The 20337-nt window shown below is 39.1% G+C and overlaps 1 protein-coding gene across 1 annotated transcript in view; it reads right to left on the bottom strand.

The window, feature by feature from the left end:
• The window catches only part of LOC126101511 (uncharacterized), a 936969-nt gene that overhangs the window by 134500 nt on the left and 782132 nt on the right, over positions 1 to 20337 (bottom strand). The window lies entirely within an intron of this gene.

Genomic DNA, 20337 nt, shown 5'->3' with positions numbered 1-20337 from the left:
TGAAATGTGAACAATAAACAGTGTTTGACTGTAGTAGACCTCATGGACATCCTCTGAGCAACTGCCTGAGTGAGCTTTATACAAGAGAATGTGGCAGGTTCTTCAGAGGTTGAGATATATATTTTTACCATCCTCATGATATAGGTGATTAAACTATTCATGCTACTGGTAATAATTTTATACCCTACACTGAACAGTTGGAGCTTATGTTAGTAGAGGATTAGTGGTGGTCAGCAATCTCCAACTCGAGAAACTTGTTTTTGCCATATATGTATCCTATTTGGATCTTGAAAAAGGATTTAATTTTCTCATATATATTGGCGTTTTTTATTTACAAAGCAATAAGGCTATTTTGTCTGGTACTATTTATCCAGAATATGTGCATGACTTAAGGATGTCTGTATGGTGAACTTGAAGGATAATGATATTTGTGCAATAAAACATGGTGTTTCAGTTCATGTAAGTGTTTTGCTACTACTGAAGTATGTTTCTTAGTGTTGTAATGCACATGGGAGATAAAATATAGATGAGAAAGAAGGAAGCTGTAACAGCTGTTTGGAAATTTTAAAAACTCAGATACTACCTGTGAGGCACACACAACAGTGAATCTTGCAAGTGGTTGCTTTAGAGATCTGATATACACAGAGAAAAAATGTTGTACCAAATGCTATATAATAACTGCCTACAGGATTAGATATTTCAAAATGCACCTTAAACCAAGACAATGGAAATTCATATCAATTCCACGAAAAGCATCTAAACAGAGGAGCATGCCTGTAAGTTGCTGCGGGTATGCAAAAGTGTACAAAATGAATACCATCTCATAAACATTATCAATGATATGACCAATGTCAAAATCATCTCTACACACTATCTGAAACAACACGGCAAAGTGTTTACCCCAACTCTGACCACTGGAGGCTGCAGGTACTGAGCAAGTCAGTGGAAAAAATTATCATGTATATAAATATCAGTTGTCATTTTGGCTCAAAGAAATGCTTTTGGAAGCTCAAAGATTATTGTCTTTTTGACAAAATGGTGAGAAAAGTGAGATTAATAGTAAAATCACGTGAATCAGTTGAGACGTTCATGAACATTAAAGCTTTAACCATGACAGTCTAGAGATGGCACAATACATAGCCTTACTGCAAAAAAAGCATGAAAGTGTATTTACAGAAATCATAGGATTAATACAAAACAATGAAATTACAACTGAGAAAAGAGTGAACACATTGGTGAAAAAGGAGGTTTACAGCAGATTAGATAAACTGGTTACATAGCATATAAACAGTGCATTTCAGATTAAATCATCAGTGACACAGTATTCATCAGCATTACTTGAGACAATTGTGAATTTAATGGGTAATGCATGTGAATATTGCAAAAAAATTTATATGAAATGATGAAAATATTAAAGATTGCAAAATTCAGAAAACTGTAAAATGAGAAAAATAATTCATACAACCTCAGAAGTTCAGAACTAGACTGACTGTACAGGGAATAAGGTTCAAGCAAAGCCTAGCAATAAAAAAAATTTGTGAGTGTAGTTCAGTTCTGCACCATTGTTTTTTTTTTCATGAAAGCGCCAGGATAAAATGATAATAATTGTTCTGTATTCATATGTAACTTAAATAACAATCCCTTTAGTGCAGTGGAATGTCAATAATTATGAAAGGATAGATTGCTACTCACTATAAAGATGTCACATTGAAGTACAGAAAGGGACAATGAAACTGTTAAAACACTGAGCTTTTGGCCAAAGCCTTCTTCAGAAAAGAATGGAAAACACATGCACAATCACATAAGCAGGCACACCTCATGCACAAATGACTACTTTCTCTGACCTCTCTGGACAGGCTGCCAGCGGTCACATGATAAGTGGTCATGTGTGCATGAGATGTGCCTGCTTGTGTAAATGTGCATGTGTTTTCCTTTCTTTACTGAAAAAGGCTTTGATCTAAAGCTCAGTGTGTAACTGTTTTTTCATTGTGCCTGTCTGTAACTCAGTGCATCATTTTTATGGTGAGTAGCAATCTACCCTTTTCATAACTGTTAATTTTTCATTCTTTAATTAAGTAATTGCACAGAGTGGTATGATGGTCACAGAATAGATAAATCACAAGTTCGGACTGTCACTGGCTGCTTACACCCAATTGGACAATTACATTAGTCACTTGGCATCATATGTCATTTCATTTTCAGTGCTTGTGTAGCTCTCAAAATTGCTTGGCATTGGTCTTTTGAGGCTTTTTTTTTCCAATGTGAGCTTTCCTCTGACTTGAGTTTTTTTTTTTTTTGTAATTCTGAGCATATTCATGAGTCACATGGAATAACACCTGGAATTATTTTGTAATTTTCAATTTAATACCAAATTTCACTTATATATATTTTTATTATCTCACTTTGTGATCTAATAGCGCTTCACAAGTTCTTCAGAATGTCACCTGACTCAATGTCTTAGCTAAATTCATTTCCACAGTACACAAAGTAATAACTGTACACAAAGCTAATTCATAACAATTACACGTGCACCTAAACTGGTACATGGATGTCACAGGAAAGCTGTGGTTTACCCATTACCAGTCTTGTATTTATTAGCCACTTAAATCTCACACTATTTTGGTACACAAGAAAGTTCAACCAATGAGTGAACAGATGTTTTCATGCAAAACATTTTGAGAAGACCAAGAATGTTTTATTGCCAGGTAGTCATGTGAGGAGATTGTCAGAACTGGGATATAATTCCTTGGGGAGTGATTATTGTGTAACTAGTATTTTACGCCTAATGCAGGTTTTAGGACTATTATCTGCCATTTAATCTCTTTGATGAGGAATCTTGAAAAATTAATAATTAACTTAATAATAGGAGAGGCTGCAGACAAACGTTCGGATGATAGCTTTAACCATGCAGTTGAAGATGAGATCAGAAACATTACTGAGAATGGCTCCGCACAGTAGTAAGTGGATTGTGACACTCTTTGAACAGTATGATAAATGCTGGATGAAGCATTATGTCTAATGTTTTAATTCAAAGTATGGGAAATTACTCATGAGAGGGAAACATTCACACATTGACGTGACTGAGGCATCAACAGTGACTTGTTCATATCAGACTAGGCATGGTTCACAACTGAATGCTTCTGGTAAGATGCTGTTCGTGTGACTACTTGTCACAGGCATCCAGTCTGATCAAAACAGTGTCCTTCCTATTGAAGAGATTTCCAGTCTATTACATAGGCCATGTTTTGGGAAAATTCATCTGAAAGGCGGAGCAGCAGAATAAATGTAGTTACAGCTTTAACACTCCAAATATATAACCCATAATAACCATCCTTTTGTTGCAAAAGAAATAGCAAAATTAGTCATCCTGATAGCGACGACAGCTACTGACAACAAAATTTACACTCCTATCAGTTTGATTAAGAGGGATGTTATGTAAATACTAATGATTATCATAAAGAAAGTATTGAATGAAATAATACCATGTGATACAAAACCAAAACTTTAAAGAAAGAATTCAAAAATTATTATTTACGAAGGTTAGAGCCCAGACCATAAATCGACCAAAGATAACATTTGTCCTAGAAGAGATTTGTAGCCGCATCAAGCTGTAAGTTCGCTGTGACTACAATGTAACTCGGCAATGGAGATGTTAACTTCACTTCTCTCTTGTATTCTGCAAAAGTAGTACACATATTAAGCACTTCTAGATTGTTTTAAAATGGACTTGAAGTTTAATGTTTTATGATATAGCCTAGAAATATCAGACAAAAGTCAGACTAAAGTAAGATCATCTTTACTGTTAGACAAATAATGGGGTTTTGACGTATGTGACAGAAAAGGGTATGTTATCTCTGGAGTTACGTCGTGCAGTTGTTGAAGACGCGATGTAGCGACGCCTTGACAAAGGGATAATAATTAAGAACTTAACATCCTCACAAAATTCATAGCATGGCCTCAGCTTGGGTGATGGAATGATGACTCAAGACACTATTTGTTAATGTTTGAATAACCATTCTCAAACCGGGCATAAGAACTATAGTCAGCAAGTTCGCATAACTAAAGGTTCTGTTGTGAACACTCAAGGGACTTTTGATTATTTCAGGTCAGTGGAGGCATCACGTTATTGAGTGGTGCAGTCACTACATTTATAAGTGAAGAATATCAACAGGCAATGGACACAATTGCTTTCATTACAAGCAAGGGTGGCACACACATTCTGGCGTACTGCTCCATCAAGACAGTGATTTCATTTTGAGGTGCAGTATCTCGAAATAACCAAACCAAATGAGGAGTTTTTTTTTTTTTTTTTTTTTTTTCTTGATAGTTACAGATTGGCATTGTCATGATCGATGGTCACTATTCCACGTCATCTCGACTGGGACATCCATCACCATCAAGCCGAGAGAGAACAGTGCCACAAGCTGAACAGCTATTAGCAAAACAAAATACTACAGCTTGACCAAACCCATGCGTAGTAAAGAGAATGCGTTTAGATTCTTCCAACATCAGAGACCCCATTAATAAAAAGAACGGACTCCTTACAACCATACAGAAAAAAATGAAAGCGCAGATGGAATCTTAGCAAACTTATTGTTTATTTTATATCAGAACATCACGTGGAAAACTGTGAAATTGAACAGAGTCATCTTGATGGACACAAGATAATATTGTGCTGCTGCAGAGCCAGTAAGACTAAAGGGAGGAGATCTACAAAAATGGACTTAAGTCCCAAACCTGTCAGACAAAGAAAGGTTGTGTTGAACTGCTCTTTGAATACTGTGCCACAGTAGTGGATTGGGAAACATACAAGCTCATAGTATCGACAGTTTACAGGCCACCAGCAGGATGTATCCTGAATTTCATAAAGCAGCTAGAAACAGTTTTAGCAAGCTTATGCAGCCTTAACTGGAGACTTGTGGAGACTTTAATGTTGATCTTCTATTAGATAGCATGATCCGGAGCACCTACAGCTGCTGAAGCTGAGCTTTGGATTATTTTCCACAGTAAAATTTCCTACAAATATTGAAGGACATAGTGCAGAACCTTTTGCCAATTTGTTTTCAGAGCCAACAATCAGCAGTGATTTAGCTATAAGACCACTAGTCACGATTTCTCTCTGTGTGACATTCAAAATTCTAACAATGAGATGCACTAATAATTCAGGTACAAATATAAGGAAAAAAAGATGGTGTATCACAGAATCGTACATGGTGCCTCGATTGTAACACTTACAGAGAGAATTACAGGAAGAAAGTATGGAAAAATTTATGAATCTGATTTCCTCTTGAAACAACAAAATAAAGGATAATGGATACACAGCTCCTGGGATTAAAATATCTTGTTTTGGAAATAGAAAGCTCTATGTAAGTTAGAACACAAGCTGTAGTCAAAATGTGAAACTTCATTATCATAAGTATTGAAAAATCCTCTAGTCTGCACAAAATGCATGCTGTTCTTAGAATAATCAACCAGAGCTGCTTTCTTTTTTATTAACAGCTAGATGTTTTGAGTGATGGTTCATTCTCAAGTTTTGAGTGATGGTTCATTCTCAGTGGTACACAGATACAGACAAGCTATTTTTTGTTGTATGTATAATTTTTACCTAAGTTATAAGATTTCAAATGTTATTTTAAAATTATGATCTACTTTTATTTTGTCATGTTTTTACATGACTGTTATAATATCAATTTATGTGTCAGTGATATGATTTGTACTGAATTTATGTCTCCGATGAAATCAATTTATATCATATTAGCAAACCTGGCAATGCTTCGCAGTTACTAAATATGTAAGGGAATCAAACATACAACCTAATCTCCTTCTCTTCTCTCTATATGTCCATCCTCTCCTCCCACTGTCTCTGTCCACCTCTGCATCATCTATCTCACTCTCCATCTCCTCCTTCACCCTCTCTATGTCCATTTCATCCCCCCTCCCCACCCCCCTTCACTGTCCATCTCTTCTTTCCCCTCTCTCTGAACTTGAGCCTTGTTTACTGTTATTGTGAACAAAAGCTTGGTTGGGAATTGAAGTTACTTAAAATTGGGGTAAATCAGTTGGAATCAATGGTACACAGATTATGAGAGACCTCTCCTGCTGCTGGATCCATGAAAATAGTAGCTGCAATCACAATATTTTGCATAATTTTAATCTGCAAATGAGTCAGATTACAAACTTTTGGATGATTCTGGTTCCATATTAGTATTCTAATCATAAGTTGATAATCCACAAATAAACTTTCTTGCTTTCTGTTAAAACAGACTGCAAGGAAAAAAGCAAAGCAGTACATAATTGAGTACACAATCTTTGTTTAAGATTATTTATAATGAGAAAGAATATATATGGGAGAAACAATTTGTCTAATGTTTAAATGACCTGCTACAGCAGATAAAACTGATTAGGAAGAAAACAAAACTGCACATTTTCACAGCACAGCATTTTCTTTCCCACAGTTGATTTTAACAGAAAACCTGTAGATTATTGTTTAAAGAAATATATAGTGTATGTCAGTCACAATATTTGTTAGAATATATCATGTAAAATTTTGAAGTAAGTCAGCAAGAACCTCTTGAGATTTTTGCTAGCAATGTTTACATTTAGGGACAAAATTTACAAGATACAAATAACATATAAACAGAAGTGAAAACAATCTCTACACACTTAATATGCACTTCAAGAAATTCAATGGTCTACATTAGACACAACCAATAAGCTTCCTGTTCTTCATAGAACTCAAAACGAAAGTTCCATTAACATATTAGGGTAAATAAAAATATACATGAGGCTGCATGAAAAAGCACTGCCTCCTGTATCATAAAAATTTAATAATGAACATACAACAGCAGAATTAGTATGGATCATAGTCTGAACTAAGTAGCCTGAACTAAAGGAAGGAAGGGAGATTGGTTTTAATGTCCCATCAACACTGAGATCATTAGAGATGGAGCACAAGCTTGGAGTGTGTTAAGGATGGGGAAGGGAATCTGCTGTGTCCTTTCAGAGGAATTACTGTTTGGAGTGATTTTGAGAAATCGGGAAAACCGAAATCTGGATGGACAGACATGGCTCTGAACAATTGTCCTCATGAATGCAAGGCCAGTGTGCTAACCACTGCACCAATTCGCTCTGTATATAGCCTGAACTGTTCCCCACAAAACACTACCATTCCACATAGTGACCATGCACTTGTATCCATTTGTGCCATCACCAAACCCAGGCTGCAGAACAGCATACATGAGAAATATCCTCCTGTCTGTTAATAAAAAAGTTTAATCCATGCAAAATGCTCAAAAAATTTTCACAATATTGTTACATTTCATCCTGGATTTTCCATTGTTTGATTTTTGTCTGACAGTAGCAGAACTTTTTCATTTACAATTACTGTTATTCCATGTTTTTGATCCTAAATCATTTTACAGTGTTAGATCTTATAATGGAATTGTTTACAATACATTTACTGAAGCATTTCATGCTCACAGTATTGCTTGAATGACAATGAATGGTGTGAATGTTTAAATGAAGCAAAGTAACAGAAATCACCAAAGCAAATGCAAAATTTATTTGGTGTACTTTGTGCACTGAACATACTGGCAGATGTTCTAGCATTGTGGCTTGAATTTAGAATATTTCTTTGTGATGATTTCGTAAGAGAATACTATGAACAATTTCTTACAACACAGTGCTATTAAAAATTGATGACATTTTGAATGGTCATAATTTGGCACGTTGATTACTTGGATTACCTGTTCCAAAGTTAGTGGCTCTAAGCACTATGGGACTTAACATCTGAGGTCATCAATCCCCTAGACTTAGAACTGCTTAAACCTGACTAACCTAAGGACATCATACACATCCATGCCCGAGGCAGGATTCAAACCTGTGACCACAGCAGCAGCGCGGTTCCAGACTGAAGTGCCTAGAACTGCTTGGCCACAGCGGCTGGCCCAAAGTTAGTACCAGAATTTTCTGACACAGATATTTTAGATCCAATGCATGAAGAGTTACAACTTAATGAACTTTACAAAAGAGGTAACTGTGGACAGTGTACTCAAACTGACTACTGAGATAAATAAATAGAATGGTATGGGATATAAAAGTTATGATTCAGTTATATACATCAGTGTTCAGTTTAAGGAAGCCTTACCAAACTGTGTGATTAATTTCATTTTAAAATCTCAAAATTCCCATTGTAATTTCGTAAAGAAGCAAAAAAATGTAGCAACTTCCCCTGAAGTAGTACCATATGATTTTGTAAACATTTCTGTACCAATACCTAGTGTTGTCTCAGCTATATAGATGACTATTGTTTCTGCCTGCTGCTGTTAGTGCTATGCATCTGAACATTGGCAGGAGCAGTGCTAGCAGTCAGGAACCTTCTTACACTGACACGACTATAGCACCAGAACTAGTGATTAATGGTCATACAGTAGGTGGAAAGAACTCATTGTGTTGACCTAAATACATGAGTTTTGGTTTATTTTCCATATTTTCACTCCATATGTTCTTGAGCAATTATTCTGTGGGGTAGTATATCTAAAGGACACAGACAGTTTATTCAGTAGAAGAGAGCAAAAAGAGTATTAGGTCATAAAATATAGGACTGAATTGTTGGGCAGTACTTCAGGAGGCCATGTGTGCAGTACTGTTGACAATAGACACACATAAAAGTAAAAGCAACACACTAAATAGCTTTTAGGACTAACAGTTACTTCATTGGGTAGGAGAAAGGAATGGATTGGGAAAGTTTAAAAATGAAAAGCAGGTCACTCAGACTCAACAGGATGATAGGGACTCACCAACTGCTCACTTCACCTCCTGAAGGTTAAGCCCTGACTAGCAATTTTGTCTCATAATTTATTAATTTTACCAAATGAATTTTTCTTTGACAGAATATTATGTAAATTAGATAACTGTATTTACTGAAGAAGCCTTTTCAACAGGTTTTTAATTCTTACATTCACTACCCAATACTCATAGCACAAGATACAAGAATAGTTTTCATGTAGTCTCTGTCTATTTGTTCATGGTTCAAAGAAGAGTTACGTACTCTGCCACAAAGAACTACAACAAGGTCCTATTGAACAGAAGTCAAGAAATTAAAAAGAAAATTAGAAACATAACTCATTAGTCACTCTTTAAACACATTACCTGAATATCTAGATTCAAGTTAAAGTACTGAAAAGTTCTGATAGCCTGTATGCAAGTAACAGTGTTCATTATAAAGCTACATGGTAAGTGGTAACATATTGTAAACAGTACTCAGCCTTTTTCACAGTAGCAGCTTCTTTCTATCAGGTTGGTGCATAAACTTGCAGTGTTTTGTCGTAAGTTTAATAAACACAACAGAGATTTCAGTCATCAATAATATATCTCTAGTTACAACAGTCTGCAATGCTAGGGTAACTTCTCAATTCTGTGACTGTAGAAATCACATGGTTTTGAGGTGAAGAACTCATTGAGCCATGTTTGGAACACATTTTCATCCATAAAGGAAGTTCTTTGCAGATTGTTTGATAGAGAACAGAAGAGGTAAAAATCTGAGTGTGCAAAATGAGGTGAATAAGGTAGGTGTGGAATGACTTCACAACCAAACTTGTGTACAGTATTTTTTGTCAGTCTAGCAGAATGCAAGCAGGCATTATCATAGAGTAGCATCACCTCACACAGTCTACTTGGTCACTGTTCTTGGACTGTATCTGGAAGACAATAAAAGTCATTAGTGACACTTACATCTCAGGTAAGCAAATCACAGTACACCACACTGTTGCTGTTACGCCAGCACTATCTTTCACGGATGCACAGTCTGTGTTTGGGGAGTTTCTGCTTTGTTTGGATCCAACCATTTATTTCTTTTCCTTATGTTAGCATAAATACACTAGTTCTCATCACCAGTAATGATATAGGATAGGAATGGTCAGCGTTTTTTTTTTCTTTTTTTTTTGTGATTTGACTTAGAGCATGTGGAACCCATACACCTAATTTTTTAACCTTTGCCACTGCATGCAAATGTCACACAGTGGTGGAAATCACATTTACTAGTTCCCAAGTACACTGATATGGATCACTGTGGATTAATGTGTTTAGACAATCTTCATCGAATCACAAGGTCTCCCTTATCATGAAAGATGACTAATGTCAAAATGATCCTCCTTAAAATGAGAAAAAACATTTTCTTCCCGTGCTCTGTCGAATGTCATTATCCCCATACATAGTGCAAATGTTTCTGGTTGCCTCCACTGTTGTCAGTCTTCTATTGAGCTCAAAAAGAAGAATATGTCAAAATGTACCAGTTTCCCCACTTGGCACTTCATTTTCTAGTATCCACGGCTCCATTCACTATTTCCACAGAACAAAATGACAGTATTTAAACTCAAATTGCAGATTAAATTTATCTTGCATATACTTATGAATAGGACTAAGCAGTATAGTGAAAGCTTTTTGTTTTTACAATAAACATATGCTATTTCTACAATTTTGCTTGTCTTTACCATATCTCCCAAGGTTGACAGTGTCTAGATCATACGGCAACTGCCACTGGACTCATGTGCAGAAGGAGCTCGCTGTAAATACCAACCCAACCATCCAGATACAGGTTCTCCAAAGCCCTTAATGCAAATTATGATTCCTTCAAAAATGCTGCAGATGACTTCATATTTATAAAATTAAAGCTAGTGCTCTGTCTCTAACAACCTTATTCTGAATGAGACACTATTGTTATATTTTTTCCAATACACAGAATGAGATGAAAAGAGTGCACTGTGCTGTATGTTCAGCATGACTGTGTACTGCTATAATGTTTCTCCTCTACATTTCTACTAAAGTGCTGCATTCTGATGTGGCATGGACAACATGCAATGGTGTCATTCAGATGGACAGCTGGTTGGTGGTCATGGCCATATAAAATGCTATGCAGAAATTACAACTGACCTGGTATATTGCGTAACAACTTTTACAGGTGGCACTGCTATTGACAGGATAAGATAAACCTGTGACAGGACTAGAGGAGGATGTGTTAGATGGGTGTATCAGACAGGTCTTGCACCTGTGTCTTTCACAGGAGTATGATCAATGTGGCAAGTGATTGGGAACAGGTGTGGTGTAAGCATGAACCAGGATATTGTGAAGATTGAGAGGGTGGAGGGTGGTGGAACATCTCTTTGGGAGGGGTGGGAAGGATTGTTGATATGATTTTCCTTATTTACAGATGATGACAGAGAGTCAAAGCCTTGGCAGAAGATACAGTTAAGTTTTTCCAGTATGGGATGATACTGAGTGATTGAGGTGTGGAGAGGCGCGGGAGGGGGGGGGGGAGGGGGGTGTTGGGAGATGCTCCTTTGCAAGTAGTTCTTGAAGGACGTGGTTTGGGAAATCTTTCTGTTGACTAGGTTTGGGGAAAGTGGCTTCTGTAAAGGCCTTAGTGAGACCTTTAGCACACTGCATGGGAAGTCTCATCACTGCACATATGCCGTCCACTGAAGGCCAGACTACAATGGAGTGAGCTTTTGGTGTGGAAAAGGTAATGGCCAACAAAATGCAAGTACTGTTGATAGTTGGTGGACTTGATGTAGACAGAAGTATGGATGGAGACAACAGAAAGGTGGAAGTCAACATCCATGAAGGTGGCACACCGAGCCAATGGGAAAGAAGTAAATGGGAAATAACAAGTTGATAAAGCTGTAGAGGAATGAGTATAAAGTGTCTTGGTCCTGATTCCTGACCATGAAGATATGATCAATGAATTTCAACCAGACATGGGGTTTTGTGTTTTGGGTGAGTAGGGAGGTTTCCTCTCAATGACTGAAAACAGGTTAGCATAGGATGGTGTCATATGATTGCCCATGACTGAGCTCCTCAATTGTTTGTACACCTTTCCCTAAAAAGAGAATTACTTTTATGTGAAGATGTAGTTATTTAATGTATAAATAATAGGGTGGGGAGAAGGAGGGATAGAAGCATAGGGGCAGGGGAAAGTGTAGCACTGCTTGTTGCAGCATGTAGGGACATTCTGGGGACAGAACTAGGGCTGCTAGGTGAAGTCGTGAGGTTGGGGGAGGGGGGGGGGGACGATGGGGGGGGGGAGCAGAAAAGGAGAGAAGGGGAAGAAAGACCAGTGTGCAGGTTAGTGGAATAGAGGGCTGTATAGTGCTGGAGTGTGAGCAGGGAATAGGAAGAGGTCAGTGACGGGTGGGGATTAGTGAAGGTTAGGGCCAGGGGGCTTTGGGAACACAGCGTATATTGTATGGAGAGTTTCAACTTGCACAATTAAAAAAAGCTGGTGTTGTAGGAAGGATCCAGATGATACAGGATGTGAAGCAGTCACTAAAGTGAAGCACATTGTGTTGGGCAGCATGTTCAGCAACTGGGTGGTCCAGCTGTCTCTTGGCCACAGTTTGTCGGGGGCCATTCATTCAGACAGGCAAATCTACCTTTCTGATAACATTGTTGTTATTCCATACAGGACTTAACATTGTTTGTTATTGTAAATGGTTGTATCTAATCTATACCACAAAACATATACAGAAATAAAGTAGTTGTAAACCAGTGTAAAAATGCTCCTATCAGAGTACAAAAAAGGCAAATACCGGTAATCTCCTGTTTGTTGAAAGACTCTCACTAAAAAGCGGGATACCAGCTGCAGTGCTCTACTTCCTCAGGACCTTTAAAAAATTTTGCAAGAATTTTGACAAGCAACATATTCACATTCTTTTTAACATGCAAGTCTCCTCAAACTCCCACAAGCTCCAATAACTGTAATTTGGTCGCACACACTAGTCCATCGCTGCAAGTTGCTCATACCTATCCACTCCCACTTGCCCATCCTCACTCACTCATTCAGCCCAACTCATTGTCATTATCTCTCTGTATATTTTTAACTGCCACTGTCTTTTGTCTTATAACCACAGTCTCTTGCATTCTGTCATACTACTACTACTACTACTACTACTACTACTGCCTCCTCTCACTGTCCTTGTCTTCCTCTTGCTCTCTCCTACTGCTACTATCTCATACATTTCTTCCCATTGTTGCTGTCTCTTCTCACTGTCACTACCTCTGTCTTCCTCATCATTATCATTGGCTCTATCTCTCATTATTACTGGTTCTCACTCACATCCAATTTCTCCTTGTCTTTATTCCTCTCCTACTAGAACTGCCTCTTTCACTCTTTTCCTAGCATCCCCCACTCTCTCTCACTGCCACTGTCTCCTTTGTTCTTTGCATATCATGCCAACTGTCCAATAATTATTACTTTTCTGTCACTTTCCACTGCCAGTGTCTTCTTTCCTCTCAGCATAAAAAAGTGCAAATATGTTCACATGCTAAAATTTTGGTAAAATGTTTCAAGATGTTAGGAAGTTAGAAGGTGGCAGCTGGTATACAACTTTCCAGTCAGAATCTTTTAGTAATAGGAGCATATCTGCCTTTTTTGCCCTCCAATAGGAGCACTTTTGTGGTAGTTCCCTTCTTTTGCCTGTTACAGCAAGGCATGTCATATGAAAAGAATTTTGTTGGTCGTAAAACTTTGATAGGTTACTTATCTGAAATTTATATAACACAAAACAACAGAATTTTACATCTTGGACTGGATTTTATGTGCACAAAAATTTTGCAGGTGCTTCAGTACACAACAACAACAACAACAACAACATGGGGTTCCGGAACCCTTCTGATGACAACAGAGAGACTTTACAGAATATTTCTCCATGCTACATCACTTTATAAAGTACATCAAAATTTCAAGGTTATTTGAGACCAGGATATTAGGAATGTATTATAAAAATTTTGGCCATTTGTTGTGTCAGCCACCAGAGCTTGGTTTTGGTACCCAAACCATGTTTTTCTGGTTTTCCCAGGAACTGCCCTTGAACTAAATGATGCCTCTATAAGCCCCTTATGGTGCACTGTAGACCAAATCTAATGCAAACAGAACCAACCTCCCTGCTCTATTTGGAGGAAGTGTGCAATATTTAAATGTTGACCCTGTACAGTAAAGTAATCCTTCTGTTGAATTTACAAATGGTCCCTTAGCTCAAGAGCTATCCAAAACACTTGACCCTACCTTTCTATAACTAACAGGACACAGGGTATGCCCACCTGAAAAACCCTGTTTTTATTGTGGCATGTTTTCGCACTTGTACCAATAGTAAGTATATGGAAATGTTGTGTTAGATACAATATTTTCTTTAGAGGTTGTATTTTATTCACTTATTTTTTGTATCGTCTCCCATGATATAAAATCTCTATGAACTCTGTAAGAGAAAAGCCTAAATAGTGAAAGAGAGATGTGCAATATATGTGATTTTCCTTGTTCATATAATAAACTGGCATGCAGAACTTAAGAACAAAAGAAACTTTCACATGACACGTTACTGCCAAGTATAGCTCGACGAAACTTGGACCGTACGCGGAAAAAATAGTACAGTACAGTATAAGGTAACTGAGATGAACAAAAATGACAAATTTATTCAAAGACCACTGCAGACCAGAATGTACACATGAGAGTGCAGCATGCTGATGCCGGCCCAATTGATCGTGGTGTGGGTCATGTAGGCAGGACTCCACTGAAGAATGTGGTCTCACTCTCACCTCTGGCATCCAATTAACAATGATAACTTGCTGGATTCTCCATTCCGAGTAAAGTTTCTTCAAGTTGACTGAACTCTTAACTTGGCAGTTAGGGTGTCAAGTGTCAATGATGAACTATAGACTGTTATTTTGAGCTTTCGGGTTAAAGGGTGGAATTGCACATAGTGCTTATTGAATGCACGGATACTGGCATGCACTCTGTGAGCACTGAACTATGAATACTCACTCACTCTCTGTATTAATGGGGTACTAACCAATATGGCCTAGATTTGCTTAAGAATTAATTTTCCTCGCTGCCAGTTCTAGCCATTTACATGCCTGTACAGGGCAGTACTGTGAGTTCATGTACAACTGGTTTCCCTTAATGTAAAGTGTAAATTAACTGTGGTACTCTCTCTCTCTCTCTCTCTCTCTCTCTCTCTCTCTCTCTCTCTCTCTCTCTCTGTGTTGTAGAAGTCTGTTGTAATTGCACATTTAAGGTAATTTGGCATGGGGCACAGCACACTGGTGGACTGTACAAATGGTTGTCTGAGACTGTTAACTTCAGCCAGGTGTGACAGAGCAGATGCCATTTTCCTGAATGCATGTCACTAAACTGTTGTCTGTACAGCCGGGGAAAAAGCAGTGTCAGATATAAATTCAACAAACCATTGTGTTTATTAATATCGCTATTCTTCTGTGTATTTGTATTTTATCCACTGTTGCTAATTATAAAGAATTTGGGTTAATACTTACTCAAAAGAGGTAAAACATGATCAGACAATTTAAAGTAAATAGTAGCTAATTAGAGTTCTGGGTTTCAAAGTTTTGAGTAATCAAATGCCACATGATTTTCAACCTAGAAAATTGGAATTTGACTTAATGCCTCACAGAGCTTTCTTACTGCAAGCCTGGGATATATGTCTAGGGTTCTTTTATGAAAGCAAAATTTTTAGTAACTAAATTCTTAATTGTCTTAAGGGCCAAAGACCACTGTTCCCTCTTAAGATTAGTTTGAAAATTTTTGTAACTCTTAAAATTATTAATTGTTTGACAGCCAAGTCCTGTTGCCCTGACACAGGATTTGTCATAAAATACTGACAATCAAATTGAATTGTTTGTTCCAGTACCAATATATGCAAAAATGTAACCTTACTTGTTTGGCAAAATAAAATGTTGAATAAAAGGTTCAGTATATGTAAATCAAAGGTAGAGGAGGGGGGAGAAAGGAAATGAAAGTCAAGGCATTACTGATGTCTGCTGCATCAGGACATTATGCGGAATCAGCAGTGATGAGTGAAAATGTGTACCGGACCGGGATTCGAACCCGGGATCTCCTGTTTACTAGGCAGGTGTGTTAACTACTGTGCTATCTGGGACACAGCATTAGTGCAACTACGTGGATTATTTTGGCATGCCTCACAACCAATCCATATTTCTGCTGAGTGCCTCCTATCCACAGTCCCTGTCGATTTCCTCCACACTCACTACTCTTGAGTTTCTTGCACAAGGTCAGATATAACTTATGTGTCTGCACTTAAGAAGGTCAATCCATTGCCCATCTAGGTGAACCAATTATATGAACATATGGTGTCTGTTCTTTTGGGCATATCTGCTCATCACTGTTTATTCCATGTAATGTCCTGACGCAGCTGACATCAGTAATCCCTTTCCTTTCCTTTCTCCCCCCTATCTATCTTCAATTTACATATAGTGTATCACAACTGTGGATTCCATGGGATGTCAAAAAGAACAGACCCACATATTCATATAATTGATTTGCGTAGACGGGCAATGGCTCCACCTTCTTTAGTGTGGATGCACAAGTGTGCCCAACCTCTTGCAGGAATCCCAGAGTAGTGAGAATGGAGGAAATGGACAGGGACTGTGGATAGGAGGCACTGGGTAGGAATGTGGATCAGCTGTGAGGAGTGCTGAGTTAGGCCACATAGTTGTGGTAACACTGTGTCCTAAATGGAACAGTGGTTAACACACCTTCCTGGTAAGCAGGATATCCTGGGTTCGAATCCTGCTCTGGTACACATTAAAGTGTGGACTGTAACTTGTAGTCGATACCATCATTTGAAATAGCATATCTTCAGCCAGATTTGAAAGAGGTGCTGCTACTGGTGGCATATTAGCACAGGTATAATATTGTTATGTTACACATACAAACATAATTTTACTTCTAAAGATGTAAACACAGTAATTATACAAATGCAAAAATAGGCACTGCTCGAAGAATGTTTAGACTGTGACATTTTACGGAAAGCCAATGTCCACCAGCAGAGAGAGGTACAGTTGTCTAACCCCAGTATTGAAAGCATTACATGGTTTTATTCTTTTTAATGAATAAATATTATTTTGTCTGTATAGACATGACAACACAGCAAAATTTTTCCACTAACATGAATGTCACTACTCTAGCTGATGGTGGATGCGTGACCCGAAAGCTGGGGAGCTGGAACTGGGAAGAGAAAAAGTAAACTTGACATGCATGATGCATAGGGACTGGGATAGGGAAAAGCACAAAACGGGACTAGTGCAAATAACTGAAAACTATTAGCATGGGAATCTGAGGGCATGGTGCAATGAGGAAGATAAGGTTCTGCATTAGCTGGTCTCAGCATAAAAACTGACCAGCCTGCCCTATTGCCACCAACAAGTTAAGATCAGAGTCAGTAGTTCTGCCCATAGAACACATTGTGTGTGCCGTGTGACAGCTTTTTGCACTGATCTGCCACACAACCTACGCAGGCTTATCCATGTCCATTCCTATGTCTGCTGATGGTAACATTACATCCCTCCTCTCGAAAAGGCCACACAAGATCTAAAATGACCTGTTTTCTATGGTGATCTCCATCACAAAACCATAGAGGGTGTTATGTTTTCCAGCAGTGGGTCTACCACGGAAGTGGGCAGCGACAACTTGGCTGATTCCACCAGAATGGTGAATAGTTGCATAGGCTGACATAATGGTAGGTCCATCGCATCAGCAGGATGGAAGACTCATACACAACTGGGTGGGGAACAGAGGGCTCAGGTTTCAATATCACAGGCTCATCATCAAAAGTTTCAGGAGTGACTACTGCCAGCTGCTCTGTTGTGTGGGTGAATGTAAGATGGCAGACGGAATGACAGGGTTGGGAGCAGGGCTGCACACTGTCACAACTGGCAGCCTTCTACTGAGACCATACCGCACCCATCCCTGTCACCCGCCGAGTGTCAGGGATGGGCATCACAGGTCTGCGGCATCACAGATCTGATGGGTTGTGGACACAACTGATTTGAATGATAGCTCAGTTGCTCCCAAGTGACATCCACCACAAACCAATGCCGACATTTGCAGCCCACTACTACACTCAGTAGCTACCCTACAGATGACCATAAGATCAGCCAAAAGCAGCAGTCCTACAAGGAAAATGGGGCATGTGACAACATTTTAGTGCATGCCATTCAGCACATAACAAATCCTAGAGGCCCCACAGCTGCCAGCTGTGCAAACTTTCTGCTGGACTGCATCCATTAACCAGTGTCACCTAGTATGTGGGTATAGAACTTGACAGTTCATCGTAGTGGGATGGGGCAGACATGGACTTCAGCATTTGGATCTTGAAAGTTTGTGTGAAGCCCTTAACAGCAAAAATTATTGGCAAAGCACAGGTCAAATTGAAACTGTCGACACTGTGGAGGATAGTTTGGCTACATACGGGGAACTGGACAATGCATCCACGACCAGTAACTGAGAGTGCTCCGGGACATGGTGGCTCATTCTGGTGCACAGGATGCATAAGATGTTCATTATCAAAATCCATCACTGGTCAGTAGACATGTCACTGTGTTGAAGCCGTCATACGAGACATTTCCCAGAGTTACACACACAGCAACTGAAGTATGTCAGGAAGTGTCACCACGCAAATGAGGACTCAGCCACTTCACTCCTCTGTGGAAAATGTGAGGATCCCCCCTGGACAACCCTGAGTCAACTGCACAGCATTAGCATGCTGCATGATGGACCAGTAATGAATGCCGCAGGAATAATTAATGAAAAAAAGTGTCCATCTCCAAAGTTGGTGTGGACACTCCCACCCGGTAGCTTACACTGTTCAGCCAGAACATTATGACCATTGACCTACTATCAACATAAACCTGTCCAGGTGATAGCAGCATCATCTGGTGAGGAATGACCATTAGTGAGACACATGCATGGTGCCTGGGGCATCAGTGAGCATGGGATCTACCTGAGTTTGACTGAGAGCAGATTGTGATTGGCCAGAGGCTTGCCACAAGTACTGTAAAAACGGTACATCTTGTCTGGTGTTCAATGAGTGCTGTGGTTAGAGTCTTCAACACTTGGAGAAACAAAGGTGAACACACGTCCAGACGTTGTTGGGTAGGGTGGGCACCCCATGCTACAGAAGTCAGACATCGTAGGCTGGGCACAATGGTAAAAGAGGACAGGTGGGGAACTGTCACAGAACTAACATCAGACTTTAATGCTGGGCAGAGTACAAATGTGTCTCAATACACAGTGCACCAAAAACTCCTGATGATGTGCTTCTTCATCGTGCCGAATCCATTGTCTTCCAGGGAAAAGCTCCTTGACACCTGTACATGGTGATGGCTTCATTATGATCTGGGAACATTCATATTGGCATCCATGGGTCCAATGAAGCTCATGCAAGGTACATGGAGTATTGTACACTGGTTGCAGACCACATACACCCCTTCATGGTGATCATGATTCCCAGCGGCAGTGGCATTCTTCAACAAGATAATGCGCCATCTCACAAGGCCAGAAGTGCAATGGAGTGATTTGAGGAACACAGTGGCGAGTTGCAATTGACGTGCTGCCCCCCCCCCCCCCCTTTCCCCAACTCACGAGATCTAAACATAGTTGAATACATCTCGGATGTGATTGAACGGAGCACCAGAGCTCATTGCACCCTCCCCAGAATTTATGGGAATGAGGTGACTTGAGTGTGCAAATGTGGTGCCAGCTCCCTCCATCGACTGCTTCCATGCCATAATGTGTCACCAATGTTACCCATGCCAAAGATGGGCATACTGACTATTAGGTAGCTGGTCTCAATGTTATGGCTAATCAATGTATAAACAGGGCCAAATAATGAAATAATTAGCTTCTAGTTGGTGATAAGTATCAACTTTGCTCGATACAAAACATGAAATTTTTCAGTGACGAAAATGATAGCCAGTGCTTCCTTTCCACATGTGAATAGTTACATTGCACCACAAAAAGCATTTCTGATACTTAAGTGATGAGGTGCTCAGTGCTGTCTGTATTTTGATGATACAGGACTACCCCAACGTTATACTGGGACACATCACAGGTCAGGGTTAACAGCTTACCTCGCATAAAAGGTGCCAAACAGTGAACAGAGCAACAACACTTTATGACAGCCTTAAAAGCCCACTAACAATCAGCAGACCATGCCAATTTAATGTCCTTTTGATGTAGCCAGCTGCACGAATGGCAGATGTGTGTAGCCTGGGGAATGAACTTAGCATAATAAGAATTCTTGCCCAAAAAGGAGGGTAGCTCCTTCAGGTTCTTGGGTACCGAACCTGAAAATGGTTTAGACATGCTCATCCATAGGGAGGACACCACCTTTGCTAAGCACATGACCAAAATATGCAAACTATATTTTTCCTTTTTGCAAGGAAGGCCTTTCTCCAGAAGATGTTGGAAAACTGCCTGAAAATTGCATAAATGATCCTCACATATAGAGCCTGTGACCCAGATATCATTGA

The sequence above is a fragment of the Schistocerca cancellata genome, chromosome 9 (genome assembly GCF_023864275.1).
Source record: "Schistocerca cancellata isolate TAMUIC-IGC-003103 chromosome 9, iqSchCanc2.1, whole genome shotgun sequence".
Lineage (NCBI taxonomy): Eukaryota > Metazoa > Arthropoda > Insecta > Orthoptera > Acrididae > Schistocerca > Schistocerca cancellata.
Note: the sequence above shows the minus strand (reverse complement) of the source record. Positions and strands in the feature narration are given on the sequence as shown.